We start from the raw sequence: 6,000 nt of genomic DNA on the forward strand, positions 1-6,000 counted from the left end.
CTATGACTGGGTTTATTATGGAGTGCTTTTTCTAGTCTGAGAGGGGAGTGAAAGTTCAAGCAAGACTTCCTAGAAGTCACTAGATATAATCTCCTTGAGAGTGAGGACTACCTCCAGTAGTGGAAGTTGTGCCCTGCACAACTTCACTGGGTACCATTAACCTGCACAGCCATACACAGTGGCCCTGGGGAATATGCTTGATTTGTTCAACAGAACACATGATAGACACTCAATAAATACTTTTTTTTTAATTTATTTATTTTATTTATTTATTTTTGACTGTGTTGGGTCTTTGTTGCTGTGCACGGGCTTTCTCTAGTTGTGGTGAGTGGGGGCTACTCTTCATTGCAGTGTGCGGGCTTCTCATTGCGGTGGCTTCTCTTGTTGCGGAGCACGGGTTCTAGGTGTGCGGACTTCAGTAGTTGTGGCACGTGGGCTCAGTAGTTGTGGCACATGGGCTTAGCTTCTCTGTGGCATGTGAGATCTTCCCGGACCAGGGATTGAATCTGTGTCCCCTGCATTGGCAGGTGGATTCCTAACCACTGAGCCACCAGGGGAGTCCCTCAATAAATACTTTTGAACAAATGATTTAAATGTCATCTAAGCTAAGACCTGAAGGTCCACTAGTGGTGTTTTGGCATCAAGTTTTATGAACATTTCATTCTCTCTAATTCTTTTGTTTGTTTGTTTTAATTTCAGAGACAAAAATGAGACAAGAACTTCAGAACTCCAAAAACAGAAAGCAGACCAAAGAGATTTATTCCAAGTCCTTTTATTTTCTACCAAAGATAATATTATATAACAGTCAGGTGTTACCCACTTTGTTTCTCAGCCCTCCATTGCTGGAACTTTTGTTCTCTTCTTTTTCTCTGAGCAGTCTATATTCCTTCCAAGAAGAAAAGGCAGACAAAAGGAGAGGGTGGGTTCACAGTGAAGCTCCATGGGCATAACCAGTAACTGCTTCATAGGGGCAAGGTGCCCTGGGGCAACAACAATGCAACTGCTTTTCCTTTATTTGTGGCACCAAAGGACATAGTCTTTTTTTAATTTGCTAATGGCAACGTTTAAAGAGCAAGCATACATATATTTCAAAAAGCGAAATGTCATGAATTTTGGATGGCATTATATATTTCCATTTAAATTATAAAATATCTGTTGGGATGGAACATAAAAAGCCTTGTATTAACATGCCTTAGGAACAATAGAGACTGCTTTTTAATTCTCTTTTTTTAGGAGAAGGAAGAATGATCAAATGGCCAGTGCTCAAAAGTCCTCCTGTCACCCCCACCATCACTTAGGTTAAAGCAGGATTGTCCAGTACTTGTCTAGACTCTAGAGCATTGAGTTCATCACTCACAGAGGAAAGAAAAGTGTTTGAGGCTGCAGAAACAGGAAGCGGCGATGCCTTGAAGAAGAGTGTCTCTAATTTGATGACTTTTTTTAACATAAGGCAGGACACACTAAGTGCAATGTGTTTCATTGGAAGCAAACAAAGCAAACCTATTTGGATTTTCACATTTTAATTTCAGAACACTCTTGCTTGTGGGAAAGCCACTTAGCCAATTAGTAGGTCTTTCCTCATCTAAAGTAGAATAATGTGTTTTTGAGTGGGTTGCTATGAAATCACGTTAAGCTGTTATCAGATTCTGTCTCCAAAGTCTTTTTATTTGTTTGGTTGCACTGGGTCTTAGTTGTGGCACGCGGGCTCCTTAGTTGTGGTATGTGAACTCTTAGTTGCGGCATGCATGTGGGGTCTAGTTCCGTGACCAGGGATTGAACCTGAGTCCCCTCCATTGGGAGCACAGAGTCTTATCCACTGTGCCACCAGGGAAATCCCTCCAAAGGCTTTTTAAAAAATTCTTCTCCTTCAGCCATCCCTCCCTCACTTTAGGTTTATGATTTAGGAAAGACAGTTTAGTTTCAAGTCACAGAAATTTAACTCAAACTAACTAATTTAACTCAAAAAGAGGAATTAACTAACTTGTATAACCATAGTGCTGACGTGGCCTTGGCCTCAAAAAATAACTGGAACTAGGGGCTCAGTTAGCATCAGAACTCTCTACCTTTTATCTCTGCTTCTCTCTGCATCATCTACCTCATTATCTCAAACCCCTGTATTCTTGTGAATGAGGAGGGTGGGCAGTGGGTGAGGCTGTTGGGAGATCTCACTGAGCAAGCTTCCTCAGGGCAGATGAGGTTGAGGGAATCTGGGGAGGAACTGACACTAAGTTTCCACCCTATTTCCCTGGCATAGGAGTTTCCTATTGTTGTTTTAACAAATTACCACAAACTTCGTGGCTTAAAACAACAAAAATGTATTATCTTACATCTCTGTAGGTCAGAAGTCCAACATGGATCTCACTGGGCTAAAATCATAGTATCATCAGGGTTGCATTCCTCTCTGGAGCCTCTATGGAAGAGTCAATACCCTTGCCCTTTCCAGATTTCAGACCTCTCACCTTCCTAGCTCTTGACCCCCTACCGACATCTTCAAAGCTAACAATGTCACATCTCTTTGACCCTGACCCTTCTTCTGGTCATCAAATGTCTCTCTAACCACAGCAAAGATAGGTTCTCTGCTTTTTAAGGACTCATGATTAGATTGTCCCACCTGGATAACCCAGGACAATCTCCCCATAGCAAGGTCTGTACCTTTAGTCCTATCTACAAATCCTATCTTTTGCCATGTAAAATTCACAGGTTCCAGGGATTAGGGCATGGACATGTCTGAGGGGCCATTATTCTGCCTGCCACACCACGTTAAGATGATTGGTCTAGGGATGGACCTGACCCAAATAGGGCCTTTGACCTGACCCAGAGAGGGCCTTCTCTGAGAATTTTTTAACTTGAGTTAGCCAGGTAATTTTCTCTCTCTCTGGTTATGGAACTGTAAGTATGTGAGTCACTGACTCCAGAGATCATTTTTCCTACCACTTGGTTTTAGAGAATAAAGTAGAATCCTCATTCAGCATAAAAAAATTCCCCAAATCCAACAATTGTTCCGTACTTCTAAATGTACATATATAGTACATAATCTTAGATTCTAATCTCCATAGTTAATCACTCCCTCTTTTCCTTGTTGCCCTTTTCACACGATATTATTAAACTATTATTTATTGAGTACTTGCTGTATGTGAGGCACTGTGCTAAGCATTTTATGATGTAGAAACTAAGGCTCAAGGGGTTTAAGTAAAGTAGTACGTTTACATAGCTAGTATGTGGCAGAGCTGGGATCAAAACAGGCTATTTGGCAAACTCTTAACCTATACACATATGTTTGTTCATTCATTCCCTCATTTATTCAACACATATTCATCAAGTACCATTAGGCCTATGGATCTTAGCCAGACACTCTATTTGCTAAAGGGAGGGGGTACTGTGGACATGACAGTAACATGCCTTTCCCCCTTAGCCAACACTGAGCTCACTGAAGGTAGTAGTGGTGTCTTATGTAGCTAGTTATCTCTACAACCTAGTCTGATGCTTGTTACATAGTACCACTCTAGTGGACTTGGAGTTTCCTTTTCTTTCACTTGGAAAAGCTGGAATAGCAAGGATTTAACCAGCTCTGAATAGGTACAATTGCAATTAGGATTTGCAGTCAAACCCAACAAAAGCATAATGAAGCTGGCCTGGCATAGGACTCCTCATCATGATAGCTGCCAAGTTACTTTGCTAGGGAGCAAGCTGGCTTTGCTCTAACTTATAAAATCCCTAATGAGAGAGTTTATTTTGAATTAAATTAATAACTGGAAATTATTTTAATAGTTCTTGCAAAATATCATTCAAACTATTTTTTTTTTTTTTTTTTTTTTGCGGTACGTGGGCCTCTCACTGCTGTGGCCTCTCCCGTCGCGGAGCACAGGCTCCGGACGCGCAGGCTCAGTGGCCATGGCTCACGGGCCCAGCCGCTCCGCGGCATGTGGGATCCTCCCGGACCGGGGCAAGAACCCGCGTCCCCTGCATCGGCAGGCGGACTCTCAACCACTGCGCCACCAGGGAACCCCCAAACTATTCTTAATAGCATAAGCATCCAATATCATTTTATGCCAACATTTTGATCATCAATCGTAGCAAAGCTGCCATCATTAGTGCCTTCAAATCATAGTGGAATGTGCAGATCTAATGTTAATATAAAATACACAACTCTGATGGGGAAGCCTCTTTGTCATATTTTGGAAACTGTCCATATTTTGCAAAGACAATAAGGTAAGCAGCTTTAATCAATTTGCGCTATTCCCCAGGCCTCAAGCTTAAGACAAACTTTGTCAACAAGTGCGGGGAAACTGTCGGCAGATGGCGGAGTCAGGTGGTTCAGAAGCCAGCAGTTGAATCTGGCAAGATACTGACAGCCCGTTAGAGGGCAGTGTGACAACACAATTAATAGTAAAGTCTTGTTTCTTCTTCCTATACTGTTTTCTTCCCTTTACTCCACACCCACACACCAGTGGAACTTAGCCCTTCCTTTAATCCTCCCACCCCCAAAACATGTGGCATATTTTACTAACTGTTTGAGATAATAGAGTGATTTTACATCACAATAATGCCAACAACAAAATAGTACATGTTAGTCATCCCTGTTCTTAAATACTTCACCTACCCTGTCTCTGGGAATTTCTCATTAGCCTCTTTTACATGTGCACTTCAGGTTCCCAAAATGTTGTTTGGCATTCTTAGAAACTCTTCAAACCTCCTTTCTCCTCTGTTTTTCAGGATTCCTTTTCATCTCCCCTATACCAGCTCAGAGCCCACACTTTATGACGAAGAGAAATATAGCTTTTCAGCCCTTGGTTAGCTGCCTTTGCATATCCAAAGGCTCACTGGTACACTGTGGTATAAACAGAAGGGACACCTATTCAGGATTTCTTCCTTCAGCAGCCAGGCCTAGGAGAGACTTTGAACATCTCTCCTTTCTAATTCCCAACCAGTCCATCTAACCAGTAGTGGGCAGCATGAGTCATTTTGAGTTTTAAGAACCAGTTTTGGGGCTTCCCTGGTGGCGCAGTTGTTGACAGTCCGCCTGCTGATGCAGGGAACACGGGTTCGTGCCCTGGTCTGGGAAGATCCCACATGCCGCGGAGTGGCTAGGCCCATGAGCCGTGACCGCTGAGCCTGCGCGTCTGGAGCCTGTGCTCCGCAACGGGAGAGGCCACAACAGTGAGAGGCCCGCGTACCGCAAAAAACAACAACAACAACAAAAAAGAACCAGTTTTCTAGAAATGCTATACAGTTGTGATGGATGATAAGACTTACACATCAATGACACAGTAAAATTAGTGAATAAGGCAGCATATCATAAAGTACTAAGTATATTATATATAATATGTATAAAGGTTTATCCAACAGTTGACTTTTTGTTTCTTTCTGATGGCTTTTATTTATTCTCATTCCTCTTCAGTTACTGAATGTTTGACTAAATGGATAAATGTATGTATGAATGAATGAATGAATAAATGTTTTGCATATTAAATATACTTCATCTGGGCTAGTCAGGAACTACGAAGTGTTGTTTTAGACTTAGTATAACATGAGGGAAGAAGTTCTGAATTAATTATCCTCTTTAAGAAGCTGTGACCTTACTCCCAACTTCAATCTATGAAATAGGAATAGTAACATAACTACTAAAGATGTGACCTACTACCAAAACAAAAGTAAGTTTTTAAGCAGCATTAGCAGTACTAGTAAACTAATGCAAAGGTAGAAAATTATATACATCCAAATCCCTACAGCAGTCTTAAATGTGTGCCTCTGTTCACACCACTGGCAAAAACAAAAGCAAACAGAACAAAAATGAAAACAAAAGAATTAATTACTATATTAAATACTAAAGATAGAAAGGTGATCAAAACACATTCATTGGCATTCCTCAAAACTCCTCAAATCTATTCCCTTCTCATTCTTTCCTCTCAAGAAGAAAATCATCAAGTAACCAGAATTAATATGGAAGTCAGCACATAGGAGATGAACCTAGCCTGGGCTTCCTAGATTAAACGATGAGTA

The sequence above is a fragment of the Stenella coeruleoalba genome (genome assembly GCF_951394435.1).
Source record: "Stenella coeruleoalba genome assembly, chromosome: 11".
In the NCBI taxonomy this organism is placed as follows: domain Eukaryota; kingdom Metazoa; phylum Chordata; class Mammalia; order Artiodactyla; family Delphinidae; genus Stenella; species Stenella coeruleoalba.